The 22,779-nt window shown below is 37.5% G+C and overlaps 2 protein-coding genes across 5 annotated transcripts in view; both read left to right on the forward strand.

Moving 5' to 3' along the window:
- orion overlaps positions 1–22,779 on the forward strand; it is a 460,865-nt gene that overhangs the window by 425,907 nt on the left and 12,179 nt on the right. The gene's annotated exons all lie outside the window — the stretch shown is intronic.
- Eph (Eph receptor tyrosine kinase) overlaps positions 7,998–22,779 on the forward strand; it is a 196,968-nt gene continuing 182,186 nt past the window's right edge. For all 4 annotated transcript variants that reach the window (XM_065221444.1, XM_065221445.1, XM_065221446.1 and 1 more), the window contains exon 1: positions 7,998–8,371. The gene's annotated coding sequence lies outside the window, so the exon portion shown is untranslated. The remainder of the gene's footprint in view (positions 8,372–22,779) is intronic.

Consider the following 22,779-nt stretch of genomic DNA (forward strand, 5'->3'; position numbering starts at 1 on the left):
TAGTTTTTTGAGCGGTAATTTTGCTCATGACTTCCAGCTCCATGTAACGACTGTAGTAGTCTATGACCACGAGGATGTATTCTGCCGATGGCATTGGCCCGAGGAAATCAATTGCAATATCGACCCACGGACGATCGGGTAACGGTCGTCGCATCATCGGTTCCGGCGGATCGGGAAGTTGAACTAATCGACATCCTTCACAAGCTTCGCATGTATCAATGGCTGACTGGTCTATGCCTGGCCACCAGCATCGTTCTCGTAAGCGCCGTTTCATCAGGGACTGTCCTGGGTGCCCCTCGTGAGCTAACTGAAGCATCCTTTGGCGTAAGCTTACGGGTATGACAAGTTTGGATCCACGCAAGATTAGTGAATTCACATACGTATACTCATGACGGAACGGGATGTATTGCTTCAGATCATCACAGTTCCAAGAGTCGTTTACGATACACACTTTCAACTTCTGCATCTGTGGATCAAGTGCGGTGGCATGTATGACTTCTTCAATGTCAACAGCGGCGGCCTCCTGGATAGTACGAATGATGATTTCTGTTTCGGGATCAAAATCTTCTTCATTGATCACAACTGTCAACACTGACAACGACTCAGCTGAAATACGCCGTATAAACACCTCACATTCATCACTCCATTCATTGTCGTTAATGTGCGCTCCTAGTCTAGAAAGAGCATCAGCCAAGTTGGCCGACCCTTTACGATAAACAACCTATAATTATTTGAATTAAAATTGTTTACATTTATAATTTATTCAATAACCATCTTACTTTGAACTTAAATGCTTGAATGCGTAGCATCCATCTCTCAATTCTAGCAGTTGGTCGTGAAGTGGCCGTGAATAGAGTTTCCAGTGGCCTATGGTCAGTCTCTAATTCAAAGCTTATTCCCAAGAGATAAATTCTGAAACGTTCGACCCCCCAAACTAATCCCAGGGCTTCCTTTTCAATTGGAGGATACATTTTTTCAGTTTCCGAGAGACTTTTTGACGCATAACTGATAACTCTGGGCTGGTTTTGCTTGAATTGTATTAATACAGCACCTAATCCAACTCCCGATGCATCTGTGACCAACAATGTCCGGTCTTTAGGGTCGTAATACCCTAGATGATCCAGAGATCCAATCATTTGCTTAATCTGATCAAATGAACTTTGGTGCTCCGGTTTCCAGGTGAATGGTGTTTGCTGCTTCAGTAATTCTCTGAGCGGGAAGTTCATAGTAGCCAAGTTCGGAATAAATCGTGACACGTATGTCACTAAACCAAGAAAGCTCCTAAGCTCCTCTTTGGTTTGTGGTGCTCTGAAGTGCAGAATTGATTTCACTTTTTCTTCAGTTGGTGCAACTCCCTCAGGCGATAGATTGTGACCCAAAAACGATATTTTCTTTTGTTTGAACTTACATTTATGATCATTCAGTAAAATTCCATAGCGATTCAAGACGGTCAGGGTTTGTTTAACTGCCAAATCGTGTTCTTCCTCAGTGGACCCAAAAATCACGATATCGTCGATAAACACAACTGTATTTTTGCAATCTGCGAGAATGCTTTCCATAAGGTTTTGGAACAACTCGGGTGCACAATTCACACCAAAAAGTAACCGTTTATATCGGAACAAACCCCAATTTGTAATGAATGTTGTCACATCTCGACAATCATTCGTTAGTTCCACCTGGTGAAACGCCTGCTTTATATCCAGTGTTGTAAACAGTGTGGCGTTCTGAAATTTCGGAAGCAAATCGTCAAAAACTGGTAAAGGATGATTGAGTCTTTGAATGGCCAGATTCGCCCTCCGCATGTCTACACACAATCGAAGTTCCCCGTTGTCTTTCAGTATTGGAACAAGAGGGGAAACCCAGGAGGTTGGTCGAGTAACTTTCTCGATTATGTCCATCTGCAACAGTTCATTTAATTTGGATTCAACCTGATGCAGAAGAGGAATAGGGCAACGTCGAAGAGGTTGGATTACTGGTGGAATCGTTCTGTCAATAGGCAAACTCAATTTTATTCCTTTCATTTTGGGGAAAGATTGCTTGGCTGTATCTATCTTGCTAATCGAAGCGTTTTGTGAACTCGGCAGACCAATTTTTAGTACTCCGATTTGTTGGGCGGTTACCTTTCCTAGCAATGGTTGCTGGCCTTTTTCGATCACGTAGAATGAGGATGTGGTCTTCAACAGCTTGCCTCCGTCATTGATTTCCAGGTCAGCATCAAATACAGTTACTAACTTCAACGGAACACGACCGTATGCCAAAAATCGTTTTTCGTGATCGAATCTCTCATTGCGTGTTTTTACGTCCCTGAGCTTCATAAGTTCCCATGTCGTGTCATCGATGAGGTTATGTTTAGAACCTGAATCAATGAGCATAGTAATATCAACTCCCCCAATACAACAAGATATCAGCTCATCAGAATCGCCCACATTATACACCGGAAATTCTTCACATTTCGATTCATCGCTCTGTTCATCGACTTTGTAGACCGGTCTGGGATATTTTGCCGGGCGCGAAGGACCTTGATTGTTCACGAGTGTAGTTTTTCGTTTTCGATCAAATGATCGTTGAAATCTCGTTTGAAATGTACCCTGATCAAATTTTCAATAATCAATAACAATTTATAGGTGTAAAAAAAAACATACTTACAGTACTAGCTGCGCTCTTGGTTTTGCACACAGATTGGAAGTGTCCAACTTTGTTACAGCGAAGGCAGGTCTTATTCAATGCTGGGCATTGCTCCGGTTCACGGTGTCGACTGTATCCACAGCGCAAGCAGCGTGGCTTTGCTTCGGACGCCTTAAAGGAATTTTCGTAGAGCCGATTTACAATAGATCCCTCAGACTCGTAGGGACGGTTGATTGGACCTCTAATCGATTTTGGGTTCATTTTGGCAGACTGGTACCTTACGGATTGGTAGGCATTTATTACTTTGATGGCTTCATCAAGAGTCAAACGTTCTTTCTCCAATAACTTTTGTCGCAGATCATCAGAAGTATATTGGATTATTTTATCCACAATCGCAATATGCCTGCTTTCCGTTTCTGTCTTCCCGAAGGAGCATTTCTCAGCCTTTTGTTGAACCCGTAGAGCAAATTTTTCGATGGACTCATCATCACCCGGTACCATTGACCAAAACAGAAATCGTTCGAAACTATCATGGTGCTTCGGTGAGAAGTATTGTGTTAATTTTTCTTTTGCTGAAATGTACGGGTCCTTTGTCGAGTCATCATCTTCTTCGTCACATCCAGGAATTCCATAAAAGGCACTCTGCAATTCCATGCCTCCCATGGCAAGCAGTTGCATCTTGCGGCTTGTGCCATCTATGACACTAGCAGCTGCCATGACGGTTTCGAACCATCGAATCCACGATCCCCACGCATTTCGAATTTCCGATTGTGGCAAATGCTTATATTTGAAATGTGGCAAGTTGTATGAGGCAGGGCTAAAGAGCGATAAATTCTGTTGAATTATCGACGTGTTACCACCACTCTCGTTCAGTTCTGGGTCATCCATGTTGGCTGTATCTGTCAATAATGTCAATACACAAAACATTTGCATTTGCATTTACTTTATTTTACATACAACCCAATTTTACACATTTTACACAATTTTTTTTTAAAATTATTATTAAATGTAGTATTTCAGTCTTTGTTTTTGTTCATATCAGAATCTAATCGGCATTATGCAATATACTTTTTTTTTCAGTAGCTTGACATTGGCTGTATTTGTAATTCATGAGGATTATTATTACTATTATCAATCGCAACATTTAAGAGCGTAAACTCATCCTTCATAAATCAACAATCATTCATTTTATGAGCTTCGCTACATCCAAGAGCGACCATAAAACTTAATTTATTATTAAACTTTTCTTGGCTCATACATTTGTGTACCTTGTACTTAATATACCGAACCATATTTTCGCAACATCCAAGAGCAGGCAAACATTTTAAAATTTTCTTAACGTTCCATTATTGTTCTTCATAAGTACACACATTTATGACATGTATCATCTCACACTAATCGATTCCTTCTTCGCAACATCCAAGAGCGAAAATCAAATAGGATTTTGTTTTATACCTACAGACCTCTGTAAGCATCACACATTCTACTCAATTAAGTTTCAGTGCAATCTTTCATCCACGCTTTCATCTCACATAACATTAAAGTGCGCAAATCCAATAGGATTTTTTTCATATGCATCACACATCTTACTCATTTGAGTTTCCGTTTAGCTTTCATCCATTGCCATTTGGCACCAAACTCTGTCTTTTAGGCCGACAACATAGTAGAAGCGATTCGAAGCGATTCGATGCGATAGCAATTGGCAAAGCGAAATGCAGCGGCAAGCGAAGCAACCTATGACATAGTGAAAGCGTTTTTGAAAACATTACAGTCGCGCGCGCAGTGCAAAATATTTGTTCAAATTTTCGGTGTCCAGTTTTCCTCACTAGAATCAGTCCACTTGCGTTCGAAGGCGTCAAAACACAACACGAACAGCTCTGTCGCTTTGCTGAACGCTTTACACCTCTTCGCATCGCTTTCACTATGGCTGGTTTGGGCGATTCCCATAGAACGCTCATAGAGGGTGCTTTCACGCAAGCGCTCCGCTTATTGCCAACGAATCGAATCGCTTCGAATCGCTTCTACTATGTTGTCGGCCTTAGGCTGCAATTCAATCAGCACACAAATACTTTCTCACGTCATATTTTCCAAATGGCTTCAACATTCTCGCATGACATGTATTCTGTCTGACACAAACACAGTTTAACCATCTTGCTACTTGTCATTATTTTCTCAGAGAGTCAGTTCCCTCATTCGTTTGTTCGAAAATTAATCTGATCACACATACATTCTCACCACTTTCTCTGTCTCCGCGAGCCAAAGTGAGATGAACAGACAGGTATATCGCTCTCATAGCTCCAATACAAGCAATTTTTTTTTCTTGCGTAGTGAATATTAGCGCATTAATTATTTTTAACATTTATAAATATATACCTTGCTTTGTTTTTCTTAGACTGGCTACACGAAGTTTCGATTCAGGCGGCCGTAATGGAACCAGTACAGGATATCATAATATTTTTGTTTTCTTTATATGTACATACCTTAATGTTGCTGCATCTTCGGTTTGAACTCCATACCTTCAGGATGGAATACTAAAGCAAACCACCATGGCTTACCATTACAAATATATCTTTCTCATCTATGCCACATTCACTCGTAACTAATCTAGACTAACATTTGAAAAGGGCGTAATTCCAAAATGACCATATCGAGAAAATCGCTTCTCAATTTTGATGACTTAAAAATTAATCCTATTTCACGACTTTCCATTTTCTGGATGATTTTATAAGCTTGACATATAGTTAATAGTGTAATCTATCATCATGCATCACTAAAAACTCAAAAAAAGTTTTCTTTGTCGTGAAATCGAGAAGAAAACATCATACGCCCTGATAATTTCATACATGTTGTTACCCCCCGGATCATCCACCCTTTGAACTGCCAACACTGGTGATACGCCGTGGAAGTACACCCTCGGGATATTTTGTTTGTTGTTCCGCCTTGGTTCTTCGTTCGCAAATTTTGTGAGAGTGGAATTACGCCCGGAGATTTTTTGGTCTTCTTTTTGTTCGTTGTTTACACGTGAACTATCAATCGGATGCATTTCAAATGAATCGGGCGTGACTAGATACTACAGACTCAATACGTTTGGCATATTAAAACGATATAATTCGTAGTTCTGGTGCAAGGCGTAACAACCAGATGCATCATAGAGTTGAAAGTTGGAAATACGCCATGTAAGAAGAAACGTTTTTGATGATTTGAAGTGATATTTTCTTCTACATTTTCTTGTTTATCGAGTAGTTTGTGAACTATTCTCTCTATATGTGGCAAAATATGGTTTGTTTACATTTTGGCTCTTACGCCCCTTTCAAATGTTAGTCTAGTAATCATCTCATTTTTCCATTCTCTACATTTCTGATTCAACACACTCTCACGGTTTAATAATTTCTACTCACTTTCTGCACACTCTTATACATACTCAACCAAGCACTTTATTCAAAATGGCTTCGGGGGCATAATCGCTTCTAATTTTCTTAATGACTGATGGTACCGCGGGCAATTTTATTTCATTTTTTTTTTTTTTTTTTACCATTATAAAGAACAATTTAGTTTCTCTTGCACTCCACTGTAGCAATTATCAGCGTTTCCATAGTCGCACTATCAACACTTTTTTTTTTTAAATTGATCATTTCTTTCTTCAATTACAGACACAACCAATATTTCAAAATGGCGTCTTCTGGGGCTTTTTCCTGCTTGTATAGCATTTTCTAGCATTCCTTCACTTCATTACGCCATTTTCATTTTTTTTTCCTCCACCGAATTATAAATTCTGAGATAAACACTACTGCTGATGCAATTATCTTCAAATTTAATTTACCTGAAAACTTCCACTACTAGGTATTGCCGAATCGCACTGACTTTTTTCTGTAATATGTTTTCTTACGGGATTTAATTTCACTGCTGAGGATTCGTACACCTCGTCGCCATCTTGTGGTAACTGAATAGCTGGTTAGATTATTACACACGCGGTAAACTATAGCCGAGGTAGACGAACCAAACACCATGCCATACTGAGTAAGACTGATCACTCTACCAAGAGAACATCAGGAGAACCACCGCACATCTCACACATATATGTAAATGTGAGTCACTCTACCACACCCCTAAAGAACCTAATTACACGAAACGAAAATCAATTATTTAATTCATGTGTTTCACTTATACATTTTTGCCAAAGCATCAGCCTTATACATTCCATAAGACAAACCACATAGGTCCTATTAGAATGCATAAAAGGTATGTGTGACCGCTTATACATTTCATTTGACACATGATCTTTATTAACTTTTTGCAAGGCGTCTGCTTATTAGTTGACTTATACATTTTATGAATAATCAGCAATGGAAATTTGCCAAAAGGTATAAGGAGATTTCTATCCGTGTAGGTTGTTTAACTTCGAAAAATATACCGATTTTTATACATCATCTGATAGAGCTTTGCTTTCTGAGCACAACCATATTTTTATCGATCCTATAGACATTCATTTCAATCTAGATTTCAATTGTTAAATCAAGATTTTAATTTTTGATCGTTGACACTAAATCTATTCGTTGACAGCTCACTCCCATACAAAGTCTCACCAAGGGGCGCTAAAATGGTGAGTTTTGCTAATGTAATCGTACATATTTAAAATAGTTCCAGTATACCAAAATTGATGAAATATTGGAATTCAGTTCCATTTTTAATGCAGATAAACGTTGATGGTTGATTTTCAACTTAGAGATTGTTTTTTTCTTTGTTTAAACTGTTTAAAAAATGACTGTCAGAACTGTTTGTGTTGATTTAACACGGATAATATTCAACAGGAACTGTTACAGTAGCGAATGAAGAATTTGCGAAGAAGAATAAAAGAAGCCAGATGTTCTGTCTTGTCTTAGGTATTTGCATTGCTTGCTGCTCGGTTCAGTCACTAACGTTTTCGGGCACAATAAAGCAACCCCTTTTTCTTGCACTCTTGCAATAACATATTCCTCTCCCAAGTGTTGTCGGATCTATAAATTTATTACGAAATTGAAATCTAATAAAAATATATGAAATTTATTTCTATATCGAAGTGGGGATCATCAAAACAATATTCAAGATTTCAAATCATCTATGATTTTTTAGTAGAACAAAAATTACAGATTCAAAGGTCTTTGCTTGCGAAATTCAGTTAACAGCTCAAGAACAACTGCACTGCAATCCAGTTTGTCAATTCACGGATCTGCCGGCACTGGCTTGCTGTTTCTGGTGGTGGAGCGGAGAGAGCATCAGAGAGCGAGCAACAAACTCTCCGCCTCTCTGCATTTTAGGAGTTTACCTTTTTTCCAGACCGGACTTGCCTCCGCAGGATTTGCTCCGTTCGCTCCAGAACGAAAGAAGATGGCGTACTGAGCTGTTCGTCGTCGCTCCAGTGATCGGTTCTTGTGTTGTCAAGTTGGAAAAAAATTGGTGACCGTTTCTGTGCGCGTTAATTTACCCCCGGAAAGTGACTGAAATCCGGTCCGTAAGTGGCTGAAAACGTCGTACTGTTCCGTGGCCATCGTTTGCGCTAGCAGTTTGGCGGGTGCGCGCGGGTTTTGAACGTGAAAATCCGTTCGGACAAAAGTGAAGTTTTTTTTTTCTTTCATTTTGCTCTGCGGTGGAGTGAATTGGATTTTTTTTTGCTTCTGTGAGTGAACGAACGATCCGAACGTTGAACGACGAAGTGAAGAGGGAAGCAGATGCGGGGGTGCGGAAGAACCCAAGAGTGTTGGATAGTGAAGTAGGTTTTGATTTTCTTGTTGGCTTGTTGGTAGTTGTGCGGGTTGGGTTTGTTGGTGGTGCTCTCATCATCTCACGGCGAGGAGTTTACTCCTGTGAGCACCAACACATGCTCATTCTGTTGTTGGAGTTGGGATTGGGATTGAGAAAGGAATGCATTTGAGTGTGTGGGTGCGTGCGTTCGTACCTACTGCTGCTGCTGCTGCTGGCGGCTGGCTATGGGAAAATGTGGGTGCTGAAAGTGGTTATGCTGCGGGTGGGGTGGGGTTGGAGTTGGGTGAATCGTGAGTGCAAGGAGTTCAGTTTACACATACACACATTATGTGATAGTGTTCTACGTTGTGCTTGGAGAGGGTTGGAAAGCAGAGCGGAGTGGCGATACGCTGCAAGTGGAAAGTATGCTGCTGGAGGATCGGCAGGGTTGACAGTTTTGTAGTTGGCGAAGTTTTAGCACGTAACTAGAATGTTTTGGTTAGATGTTTGTGATGGTTTAGAAAGGTCTCCATACAGATTTTATAAATTGATAGATGTTATTTTGATGTCGATAAATTAGGCTTATTTTAAGCAGCTTTTGTTCAAACATTTTATTGAAATTTTGTTGCGAATCATTGCATGATTTTTAACCAAATTTGGCCAGCTGCAACTGTAATTCAAAAACAAGCTTTGGTCCAAATTTCAGCCAAAAATCGTCTGGAGTTCCCGCATAAGCGCGAACCATAAATTGACCTTACCTAAAATGGTTATAAATTGTTTATAATCCCTGCTAAACTTCAACTGAAATGGTTATGGAACTTTACATGAACGTTTAATGATAAAGTTTTAACCTTAAGTATTATAGTTTTTTGGAAGTGGACCTTACAAATAATGGGTTGTTAAGAACCATTACCATTCAAAATTCTTGTTTTCTCCATACATTTTCGGAAAGAAAACTATACTAAAACCTTTTTACTTATGGTTTGAGAACATTAATGGTAATGGTTATGGTAGTCAGTAAGGTCCACGAATGGTTTTGTAACATCGATCAACTTTATGTGGAATATATCGCGAATTGGTTGCCTGCAAATTACTGATTACCAATTCACGATATATTTCACGTAAAGTTGAGCGATAATACAAAACCATTAATGGACCTTACTGACTACCATAACCATAACCATTAATGTTCTCAAACCATAAGTAAAAACGTTCTAATATAGTTCTTTTTCCGAAAATGTATGGAGAAAACAAGAATTTGGAATGGTAATGGTTCTTAACAACCCATTATTTGTAAGGTCCGCTTCCAAAAAACCATAATACATAAGGTTAAAACTTTATCACACAAACGTTCATGTAAAGTTCCATAACCATTTCAGTTGAAGTTTAGCAGGGATTATAAACAATTTATAACCATTATCGGTAAGGTCATGTGATGGTTCGCGTTTATGCGGGTTGGTTACAACGGAATAAATATTTATGTTGTGAGCATTTATTTGTTTTCTACGAATCGCAGAAAACACTTCTTTTTTAGATTTTGTCATAAATCGATTCTGAATATTCACACCAATAGAGGTTAAAAAAGATAAACTGGGTTGGAAATTTTTCACAAGTCAGAAAATTTAGTATTACCGAAATCGAATGGTTTTATTTTGAAATTTAATTTATGATTTAGTTGATTTTGGACGACCATGAGTCATCTTTCTGACATGGACGTTTATCAATAATTGATCTTTTATTAAAAATTGTAATCACAAGGAGCAAAAATATATTATTTCCAAAATCCGTTCGATTTTAGCACGGTGCCAAAATTGAACCCCGTCGCAAAAACGAATGATTTTGTTGCCAAAATCGAACTGATACTGTACAGTGATTTTGAAGAACAATTGGGATAGTTTTTACATCAATATTTTGTTTGAATATTTTTCATTAAAAAGCTTATAAAAAAGCGCTACCTTTTGTGAAAATTTCAAGCTAATGAGTACGTTTTTTACAAGATTCAAAATGGCGAAATTTTAGCAAAAATTTGAATGATATACCATAACAAACATCATGCAAATCGGAAAAGGTCGAGTCTGAAATTAATTTTTGTTTTGCTATTTGACCTGGAAATGCTCCAAACAGCATGGGCTCAAAACCTTTCAGCTAGAACTTATACATATCTAGATAGAGCTAGAATTAGGGCGTAACAGCTTTTTTGAACATCGCCAACGCAAATCAACATCATCATCGGATAGGGGAAGACTTCCCCTACCCGATGGTTATGTTAATTTGCGTGAGCGTGCCTTGAATTCCTAGAAATCATCGAGAGAAGTCATTGTTTACAAAAGCTGTTTCGCCCTAATTCCAGCTCTATCTGGATATGATCTTAATGTGGATCAATTTAAGCGATTTTAGCTATGGAACAATAGGATATGAACAATGTCCTGATGAGAATTTTCTTTAGTAGGTCCAAAACACAGGGAAAAGTATTTTCTTTTTAATTGTGATGATTTTCAAATGCCGAAATTTCGTGTTTAGATTAGATGATTTAATACCGTTGATATTTTTAAGTATGTGAACGTCTGTGTGTTTGATGTGATTTTGAAAGTTTTCCAGATCTCGAATTTTGAAGTTCCAGCCAGGATTTAGGGGAGATTGGGGGTAAAATGCCAATGCTAAAGAAGATCCCCGTTGAATCCACAAAGTGAATCGATATTTAAGTGCAGTACCATCTATTTGTTGGATTGGGCTATGGACTAGATATTACGATTGATATGCTTAACGAAAATGGATAAATTCTTGCTTGAATTAAATTGAATAGGCCTACAATTACCTGTTTTCAAAACACTGAGAGGCATGCCACGGAAGCATTTCTCTATTGAATATCAAAGGTTCACGCCTGATATGGTTATGCTTTCCACACTACAGTTCGGTGAGCGCATTATTTCCCTCTTGGAGTAACAAATTACGACCTATTGAGCCGACAGGTGAAGGATATATTCAATGAAATCTTTAATTTTGGCAATATTCAGAGATACCATTTGTTTAAAAAAAAAATTGCTATTTTTGTGTGGTTTTGTGCCAAAATTGTTTCGCCATCATATTAACTAGCAGCCAGTGATAGTTAGTTGGTTGGTTGTCTTTATTAAGGAGATTTTCAGCCAGAGCAGTGATAGTGTTTTTTAAATTTTCTCTGGAAGTTACTCTAAACTTTCTCTGAATATTATCTGGAAGTTTCGCTAAGCTTTCTCTGGAAGTTTCTTTCATATTTTTAACTTTTTGTGGATGTTTCTCTGAAATTTCTCTGGAAGTTTCCTTAAACTTTCTTTGGAGAAACTTTCTCTGGAATTTCTTTAAACTTTTTATGGACGTTTCTCTGAACTTTCTTTTGTATTTTATCTTAACTTTTTCTGGAAGTTTCTGTAATCTTTCGGTGGAAATTTCTTTAAACTTTCTTTTAAAGTTTATCTAAACTTTCTCTGGAAGTTTCTCTGAGAGTTTCTCTAAACTTTCCCTGGAAGTTTTTTAAACTTTCATTTGAAATTTTTTCTAAATTTTCTCTGGAAGAATATCTGAACTTTCTCTGGAAGTTTATCTAAAATTTCTCTTGAAGTTTTTTTAAATCTTTCTTTGGAGAAACTTTCTCTGGAAGTTTCTTTAAACTTGTTTTGGAGAAACTTTCTCTGGATGTTTCTCTGAACATTATCTGGAAGTTTTCCTAAACTTTCTCTTCAAGTTTCTTTAAACTTTCTCTGTAAGTTTCTTTAAACTCTCTCTCTGGAAGTTTCTCTAAGCTTTCAGTGTAAATATCGCTAAACTTTCTCTAGAAGATTCTCTAAATTTTCTCTGGAAGTATTCTCTAAACTTTCAATGGAAGTTATTTTATTAAAATTTATCTGGAAGTTTTCTAAACTTCTCTGGAAGTATATCTTAACTTTCTCTGGAAGTTTCTCTAAAATTTCTCTTGAAGTTTCTTTAAACTTTTAAACTAAGAAATTTTCTATGGAAGTTTCTCTAAACTTTCTATGGAAGTTTCTTTAAAATCTCTGGAACTTTTCTAAACTTTCTCTGGAAGTTTCTTTAAACTTTCTCTGGAAGTTTATCTCAGTTTTCTGTGGAAGTTTCTCTAAACTTTCTCTGGAAGTTTCTGTAATCTTTCTATGGAAATTTCTCTAATTTTTTTCTGGAAATTTGTCGAAACTTTCTCTGATAGTTTCTCTAAACTTTCTCTGATAGTTTCTCTAAACTTTCTCTGAAAGTTTCTCTAATTTTTTTCTGGAAGTTTCTCCAAACTTTCTCTGGACGTTTCTCTAAACTTTCTCTGCAAGTTCTAAACTTTCTCTGGAAGATTATCTCAACTTTCTCTGGAAATTTCTCTGAACTTTCACTGAAAGTATCTCTGAACATTCTCTGGAAGTTTCTCTAAACTTTCTCTGAAAGCTTCTGTAATCTTTCTGTGGAAATTTCTCTAAACTTTCTCTTGGAGTTTATCCAAACTTTCTCTGGAAGTTTCTCCAAACTTTTCTGGAAATTTCTCTATCCTTTCTCTGATAGTTCCTCTAAACTTTCTCTGGAAGTTTCTCTAAACTTTCTCTGGAAGTTTCTCTAAATTTTCTCTCGAAGTTTCTGTAAACTTTCTCTCGAAGTTTCTGTAATCTTTCTATGGAAATTTCTCTAATTTTTTCTGGAAATTTGTCGAAACTTTCTCTGGAAATTTCTCTGGAAGTTACTCTAAATTTTTTCTGGAAGTTTCTCCAAACTTTATTTTTCTCTGGACGTTTCTCTAAACTTTCTCTACAAGTTCTAAACTTTCTCTGGAAGTTTCTCTAAACTTTCTCTGGAAGTTTCTCCAAACTTTTCTGGAAATTTCTCTAAACTTTCTCTGATAGTTCCTCTAAACTTTCTCTGGAAGTTTCTCTAAACTTTCTCTGAAAGCTTCTGTAATCTTTATGTGGAAATTTCTCTAAACTTTCTGGAAATTTCTCGAAACTTTCTCTGGAAGTTTCTCTAAACTTTCTCTGGAAGTTTCTGTAATCTTTCTGTGGAAATTTCTCTAAACTTTCTGGAAATTTCTCGAAACTTTCTCTGGAAGTTTCTCTAAACTTTATCTGGAAGTTTCTCTAAACTTTCTCTGGAAGTTTCTCTAAACTTTCTCTGGAAGTATATCTGAAGTTTCTCTTAACTTTTTTCTGGAATCCTCTGAAGTAGATTCATTTTGAAATTTTCCTCAGAACACCCTCTAACTTCTAATCTGTAACCCCCTCGTCAACATTTTCTTGGGATTATCATTGATACCCATTTGATATCCTCCTCACGATCCCATAAAATTCTCCTCAGAATTACCTAGGATGGGTCTCCCTTAGCTCAGTCGGTAAAGGCGCAGCTACAAAGCAAGTTCATGCTGGAGGTGGCTGGGTTCGGTTCCGGGTCCGGTCTAGGATTTTTTTGGGTTGGACAATTTCTCGACCTCCATGGGCATAGAGTATGATTGTACTTGCCACACTATTATAGTAATAACACAATTAATAACTGTGGAAGTGCATCTAGAGCACTAAGTTGAGAGCACGCATTAAGTTAATGTGCGATTAGCAAAAAGCTTGAAATGGGAGGAAGAAGAAGAAGAAGAATCACCTAGAAATTCTCTTCGAAGTTCTTTTCACAACTTTCATGGAACTATTCTAAGAATTTCCGAGAAACGTAATTCAGAACTTCCTTTCTTCTTCCCAGAAATTTCATTGGAATTCATCTCAGGATTCCGTAGGACATTATCTCAGAACTTGTCTCGGAATCCTGGTTCGAACTCCCTTGTTTACCGGAATTTTGAAGTAGCCGTGAAGGCTTTTCTTTTGAATTAACCCGTTAACGTCCAAGTTTGTTTTGATCTATGGACAATGCGCGATTTTTCCAGGAGTAATCCAAGGATTATTCTCACATTATTTGAAAACAAGATGTTAAGGTTATTGCAAGGATCATTCTAGTGATATTAAAAACATAATTTGTGTTCCAATTAATATTAAGACATAATAGAAAAAAAATGCTGATCTATAAATAGATCACTGGGCGTTAATCGGTTAACATTTGAATTCCTTTTGAATTATTCTCCTAAAAATTATATAGGTGTTCTTCTTAATGTTCTACAGAAATTGTGTTTCCAAGTTGCAGAGTCTTGACAACTTTCCAGGACCAACATAGATGTGTTTTCAATCTGGGATCTTGTAAATTTTCGAAAATTCCACATTTTGATTGTTTTTCTCAATTTCGTAGTTTAAAATAAATCTTTATCTAGCATCTTGTAGATTTTTATGAAAAATAAATCTCGAAAACAAAGTAGAGTCTAATGCCACGTCCAAATGTCGAAGCCGAAAACAAAAAATCAAATTGAAAATAGATCAGGTCAAATCGGATGAAAATAAATAACAATTTTGAGTCGACCATCTCCGATTTACACGAAACTTTGCATAATAGTGTTTTATGGGCAATCATTCACATTTATGCAAAAAATCGACCATTTTCTTTGGAAGTTTCTTTTTTTTTTTTTTCGGAGAAACTTTCTCTGGATGTTTCTCTGGAAGTTTTCCTAAACTCTCTCTGGAAGTTTCTCTAAACTCTCTCTGGAAGTTTATCTCAACTTTCTCTGGAAGTTTATCTAAACTTTGTCTGAAAGTTTCTGTAAGATTTCTGATGAAATTTCTCTAAACTTCCCTAGAAGATGATCTAAACTTTCTCTGGAAATTTCTCTAAACTTTCTCTGGAAGTTTCTCCAAACTTTATTTTTCTCTGGAAGTTTCCCTAAAATTTATCTGGAAGTTTCCTTAAACTTTCTCTAGAAGTTTATTTAATCTTTTTCTGGAAATTTCTCTAAACTTTCTATGTCAGTTTCTCTAAACTTTCTCTTGAAGTTTCGCAAAATTTTCTCTGGAAGTTTCTCCAAACTTTATTTTTCTCTGGAAGTTTTTCTAAACTTTCTCTGGAAGTACATTTGAACTTTCTCTGGAAGTTTCTCTAAAATTTCTCCTGAAGTTTCTTTCACTTTCTTTGGAGAAACTGTCTCTGGAAGTTTATTTAAACTTTTTTTGGTGAATCTTTCTCTGGATGTTTCTCTGAACTTTCTCTGGAAGTTTCTCTAAACTTTCTCTGGAAGTTTCTGTAATCTTTCTGTGCAAATTTCTCTAGAAGTTTCTCTAAACTTTTTCTGGAAATTTCTCTAAACTTTCTCTGGAAGTTTCTTTAAACTTTTTCTAGAAATTTCTCTAAACTTTCTATGGTAGTTTCTCTAAACTTTCTCTTGAAGTTTCGCAAAATTTTCTCTGGAAGTTTCTCCAAACTTTATTTTTCTCTGGAAGTTTTTCTAAACTTTCTCTGGAAGTACATTTGAACATTCTCTGGAAGTTTCTCTAAAATTTCTCTTGAAGTTTCTTTAAACTTTCTTTGAAGACACTTTCTCTGGAAGTTTTTCTAAACTTTCTCTGGAAGTACATTTGAACATTCTCTGGAAGTTTCTCTAAAATTTCTCTTGAAGTTTCTTTAAACTTTTTTTGGAGAAACTTTCTTTGGAAGTTTCTTTAAACTTTTTTTGGTGAATCTTTCTCTGGATGTTTCTCTGAACTTTCTCCGGAAGTTTCTCTACATTTTTTCTGGAAATTTCTCTGGTAGTTTCTCAGTAGTAAAAATATAATTGAAGCTGAAAGCCTAAAGAATCGTTTGAATGCATTCAGCGAAGTGTTTTCGTAAGAAAATCCAATGATATTAGCGTTTCAATTTAGATTGCCAAAAATAGTCTGTCATGCCGAAGCCGTCATTTCCCCTAGTTGTTATTTAATATAAATAAATAATCATGGAAAACACATTTTGTTCCTGGATATCACGACTAACATTTGAAAATGGTCTGAAGATTCATAATTATTAATTTTTTTAAATTCGTACGGCTGGACTGAGGTAAAAAGTTTATTTGTTGCAAATTTATCAAACATGATGCGCCAAATCCATATAAATTATTACTTTACTAAGAAATATGCAATTTTGTTTATTTTAAAAATCGATAGAATTTTGTTGCAGCAAGTTTACAGCCCTAACCAAATTTTAGGGCAATGTTTCAGCTTTGTTTACAAAAATAATTAAAATCGAAGGGGGAGTGTTTTGAGATAGTAAACGTTTTATGTTTTTACTATGAATTTACTGCATTTTTTTTCTTTCAGTGTATTCTGTTTCTCAAAGAACATTTAATTACCAACAACTTTTTCGCAGATGTTATTTTGATCAGATCAATCATTTTTGTGTTATGATTTTTTGAAAAACATTGAATACGCCTTTTTCAAAAGTTACTCTGGAGAATAAAATCACATTTAAATGAAAAATGCAACCATTTGTAGCAGTGAACATAATATGTTTTTTTTTTCCTCTGTTCGGGACCTAACACTACTGCGACCAGTAAATTGATCTATTGTAGTATATCCCGTGTCCTTAGTTTAGTGCATGTCGTATTACTCCATCACTATTGAGAAATGATGAAGTATTCGATTTTTTTACAGTTGCCACTCTTGCATTTATCGCAAGGATCCGACTCTAATTGAAAGGTCCCGCTATTTATACCCTTCGGAGTGTTGAAACACCCTCCAAAGGCGCGCCCCTTTGTCAGTCAAAATTGAATTCCTTAGCAACAAAGTTAAGGTATGACACCGATAATGACCATGCATCAGAACCCTAGTCTTAACCACTTCAAACTAGGGAACAACGAAGAGAAGATTAGGAATCAAATAGATGAAGACAACTAACTCATTTTTTTTGCCTTGTTTCAAGATCATCCTCGGTAGACAAAGCCGAGTCTTGTCACTATCAACAAGGCATAAAAAGTAACAAGGACTAAGATGTGTTCCTTGAATTACTGAAAAATCCTGTTCCCCTAGTTTGAAGTAGTCAGGACTAGGAATCGGTGGTAGATCTTACATCCCGTAACGTACCACGAAAAGGTGATCTACCCACGTTACGGGGCATAATAATATGTTAATATTATGCAATGTTTTATTCAAATTGGAAACACTCATGTCCAACCGGGTTTTTCTTTTGGGCTGGAAATGCTCAATAAGAAGACGGGTAAAGTCTGTTCCGTTTAGAATTTGGCCGCACAAAATAGGTCATTTCTCCAAGGGGAAATAAAGTACAAAAACGCATTTTGTATGAATAATACAACGTCAGCTTTTCGGATGAATTTTTGAACTTTGGTGGATTGATACTTTTCTCAATAAAATCGACATTATTCTGCTCATACCATTCTATGACATCGCGGTTGTAATGGCAGCTGGCTAAGTTAGGCCAGAACTTGCCGAACTGTACTGTGTGCCGCACTGTTTTTAGCCAAATCACGACTGGAGATCCCAGGATTCTTTTGGACTGCCCTTATGACCTTTGCTCGTAGCTTTCGGTCATATGATCCACTTCTACGTTTGTTTTGTTTTGCACGATCCAACGTTAGTGATTCCCGGTAACGTTTAAGCACGGTATTTACAGTCGATTTTGGAAATTGGAGAGCCTTTGCAATCATTCCTTCTGACCACGTTGGATTTTGCACGTGAGTGTGCAGAATTTTTTCACGTCTGTTACGTTCCATCTTCGATTACTTTTGAACAAGTATATGAATCCTGATGAAATAGTCACTACTAAATAAACAATCCTTCCGGATCAAAAAACCTGTCAATAGTTTCTTGCTACGACAACTAGAGGCGCTACAGTAATTAAAAAGAAGCGGCCAAATACTAACTGGAACAGACTTTGTCACGATCAGAGGTTGTAAATTTCATGAAAATGTTATAAGGAAAAATATCATGACATTACCTTTCTCCATAAAATTTGCATGCTGACACGTCTCTGCTTTAAAAGTTGATACCTATCGATGATATTATCGTGAAAATTGATTCCATAATTCTAATTATTTGATGGTTTATAAGAGTTTTGACAAATGATCATCATAGGTAGGGTAAGGTTGGGTAAAGCGCATCCCGGGGTAATATGATCAACAGCATTTTTTCGTACGTACTATTCAAAGACTAATTTATGTAAAGAGTTTCCCAAATGGCAGTTCAGTAGCTCTTCTAGTGATTCTGGGCAAAAACCCATTAAATTTGTTTTGAAAAATACGTAAATGTGCGCTGTTGGCAGTCACTCAGAACATTGTGCCGAAATTAAATTCGACACAGCATGGGCACATCCATCGGCACATCTTTGGCATGCCTTCGAAATACCTTCATTGAAGTTGTTCACAACATTACGTGCTGTTTGACTGTATATTCAGATTCATCCTCTAATTGAATACAGTGGCGTCCCGTAACCTCACTTTTTACCTGTGCACCAACTTTCAAAACCAGGTTTAATGCCATATTCATACTCGAACCGGTTGAAAAATACATTTTATCTTCTAGTTTTCTCGATATCTATCTATCAAGCAATATTTTTTTATAATTGTTTATGTTTTGAGAGTTGGTGCACAGGTAGATTGAGGTTAAGGAAACGCCACTGATTGAATATATAGGAGGAACTCAGACCAGCAGTTCAGTTATAGATCTAAATACAAATGGTAGGTTCTAGAGTGGGCTCTAGAGAAAAAGGCAGTTCATCAGATCCCATTAGTACCCTTAATTCACCAACATTTCGCTCACCCGCCACTTCCCGCGCCATTCTCAATCCGATTTATCCTTGCGATTTCAAACCAAGACGTTCAAGATGTCATAAATACCGGGTTGCGGGGATGGGTATTTTATAAACAATCGCAGCTTGCTCTATGACTGGCACAATCGGCACACTGACAAAAAGATGACCCAAGATTGGTGTGCGAAGTGACCTACCCCTTGGCTGTTGGTCATATTACCTAATGGCGCGTATTATCCCACCTTTCCCTATAATAATTTCATTGTTATGTAATAATTTTGATCGAAATAATAATGGAAAAAACAATCTCCCCTTTAGCTACGCCTATGGCTGGACTAACAAATTCATAATAATTATTAACTGACCCATAATTGTGGGATGACTGTAAAACGTATATAATGCATGAAAACATCGTATAGATCAATGGTTTATTTTAGAATACATTAAGCGAGCCATTTAGTTGAATTTTCAGCTTTAACAAATTTTTCCTGTAGCTTAACTATTGAAGATATTTTCTCACAAAAATTACTTCGAAACTTTGCACTTGGTCACGTTTAAAAAAATCGATTCATTGGCTATTTTAATTTTTTCGCTGAATATTATACATCGAGAATTTTTTTAAATTTGCACCAGTATTTAAAAAATAAAAATTTACTGGCCACCCGGGTTCCATCCTGGATGTTCATGTCCTGACAGAGTCGGTCAGGTTCCTCTGGAAGTGTGTTTCAATTTTCTCCAGAAGTTTTTTTCTCCAAAAAATTCCACTGGAAATTTCTCTTCATTTATTGAGTAGAAATCCCGGGAATGGTATATTTAGAACATTTCTGGGTACATTTAAATTTAGCTTTCAATCAAAGTGTTTTGTTACTTTATACGTGACGTTTGCGATTTTCAGAGTTGGGAGGAAATGCTATACTAATTATCAACAAGAAGCTTTAGTGTGATAAGTTATTAGCTAGAGAAAGTTCTGAAGAAGATAGATTGATAGTTCCGTTAGAGTACGGCAGTGTGAAAATTGAATAGAATCAAACACGCACTCCTTTACCCAACTAACGCTTTGATCGGTGCGAGGACTTGAGGTATTTCCTCAAATCCACAGGTCTTTATTTTAGTTGTTTCCTAAGATTAAATTTCTAACCACGTTCTAACCTTTCCACTAGAATTGGAATGAACTTCGCAGAACGTGGAAGGCGTGCGTAAGGTTCCAGTTGGGACGCAATAGCCATTAAAGCAAAGAAGAAGTTTCACCGCAGGATCTCAGTATGATCAGTCAACTCGTGAGCAAATCGCCAAATCAAAGGAATGTAGGAGATACACCAATCCTGATCATCCGCAGCAGTCGATGTTTATCCAACGCAACCGATATCACTGTCAGAAGCGGCACACCAACTACTCTCCTCGAGCCAGCATTGCATGTCGGTTGCATAGCTTCCAGCACACATCGAATACAACAATAATGCCCTACCATCCCGGAGCCTCTTGGGTTGGTATTGGTCCACTCGGACTCGACGGAATCTGCTGAGCATACCTCCCTCCCGGTATTGGTATTGGCGAAGAACCTCCGTCTGTCTATGCTGCTGAGCAGCATTGTGCCAGTGTATGCGTGGTAGTGGAAGGCTCTTGATACCACCAACCAACCAACCAGTCGGGAATGTCGAAACACGCAAGCAAGCCACTGAACTGAACTGATGTCGGAAAAGAAGGGAAAGGTGTTCTGCTCGGCACACACAGTCAAACACAGAGCGAGAGAGAGAGTCGAGCATTTGAGCATCAAACCCAACCTGAGAGAGGGTGGAAAGCTGAGGCAAGGTGGCGAGGCAAGAAGTGGCAACAGCAGCAGCAGCCAGTAGTAAGTAAATGTAGTCGTTGTCAGTCAGCCAGCCAGCAGCATACATTTGTCTGGGGGGGAAAAAAGGTAAAAGGAAAGGTTGGAAAAAAATGTCAGAGCTGTGCTGTGATGATTCGACCAGGCCAGGGCAGACCAGACCAAACCGAACCGACGACGACGATGGTCCGTTGAAGAAGTCAGTCTCGTTCAATCGCTCGATAAGTTTGGATTTATAGGTCTTTGGAAGCGCGCGGGTGTCACTGTGTGTGCCGAGAAAGAGAGCATTGAAAGCCCTGTGAGTGTGTTTTGGTACACTGATTTTTTGCTTCTTCTTTTTTTTTCTTCCTTCGGTGGAGTACAAAAGATTATGCTTCCAAAAGGAAAATACCGGTGGATCGCAGGATTTGCAGCAGGGATTTTTGTTTAGGGTTGAGGATTTCTTTTCTTTTTTTGTGTGGGACCGAGACAGAAAGGACACTTTCATCGTCGCCTGGGTCGTGGGAAGTGGAAGGCAGGAAACGAGGTCGATTTTTGTGAGTTCACTTTGACTGGGTAGTGTCGCGTAAGAAATATTTCTTGTCCTTGGGAATGGGTGAAGAAGAACGTTGGGAAAAAGGACTCAGGTAGTGACGAGTGATTTACAGTTTCTCTTTTCATCTGCGGAAAATGTTGTGTGTGAAGGATCAAGCCCGCCAGTAGGGGAAGGAGAAAGAAGAAGACTTAAGAATGGAATTAGAAATTTGTGTGCTGGCCAAAAGTGTAAGGATTTACTGCTGCTGCTGCGGTGTGGTGTGAGGGTGGGGAAATCAAGTGCTGCTGACTTGTCTAAGAGCGATGCGGAGAATGTTGGTTGAAGAATTCTGAAGATTCGTCCTCCGGTAATCACCAGGAGCGAGACGAAAAGAAAGCACTGCCAGAACGAGGCGAAGGATAGTTATTTCACTGTAGAAACAATGTGAACATGAGCGACGTTCGTGGGTGTAGATGTGTTAGTGTTGCAAATGGTTTCTACATGACAGGCGACAGGATATGTAGTGATATATTCCCACAAGGATGTGACATAATTATCAACTCCATGAAGTGACTGTGGGTGCGGTGAAAAATTGAAGCTGCCAGGACTCGGGAAAATACGGTTTACAGTGACACTGGAAGCGCGTGTGTGTGTATGTGTTTGGCAAAAGCATATGAATGGTGAAAATAATTACGAGACATCATCAACTTCAGGTTTGGACTATCTATGTGAAGAATTAAATGAACGTCACAGCAGAAAATATTTCCCAGCAAACATGTCGGGGAAGATGTGTGGTTCTACATCGACCCTGTGTAAGACCAAATGAATGCGAAAGGTTGGGGAAGGCGTAGGTACTCGGTTGTCGTTGGAAGGAAATTGTAAAATTATGGTTTAATTACTTGGTGTTGATGTCTGTGTTGGAGAAGCGTATAAATTATATTTTTTGTAATTTTTGAAAATGATTTTAGTAGATTATTATAACTATCAATAGCTCTTATCTAACTTACTCAGCTAGTTTAAAAACAAGAAAATATCATAGGGCTTTGAGCTCTTTGAATAGTGAACGGTGAATGGAAGATTCATCCATCTTACTAGGTCCTGCGTGGCAATATATTGCTTTTTGAAACTGAACTTTGCTTTGAATTAATAATTAGTATTTTAAACTATGCCTACCATACCCACAACTTACGGAACTGCCTTCTTCGGATAACGTCAATAATTTCCGGAATCCTTCAGAGTGTTCCAAAAGAACCCTGATCTTTGATCGTAAAGTTTTTTTTTTTAGCTTCGAAAGCTTCGTAGGTTCCGGAAGTTTTTGGAATTTTCAATGTTTACGATGCCCTGGATCTTTCTAGAAATTCTAGTTACTTGAAAATTTCCTTTAATTTTTAAATTATCTTCAGTTCTCAGAGTTCCTAAAGTTTTCTGGTGAACCGCTAAATCAAAGCATTTTCCTGAATTTCACAATCTGATCATC

The sequence above is a fragment of the Ochlerotatus camptorhynchus genome, unplaced genomic scaffold (assembly GCF_037179485.1).
Source record: "Ochlerotatus camptorhynchus isolate MF236.1 unplaced genomic scaffold, CSIRO-AGI_Acam_v1.1 ptg000142l, whole genome shotgun sequence".
NCBI classification, from domain to species: Eukaryota; Metazoa; Arthropoda; class Insecta; order Diptera; family Culicidae; genus Ochlerotatus; species Ochlerotatus camptorhynchus.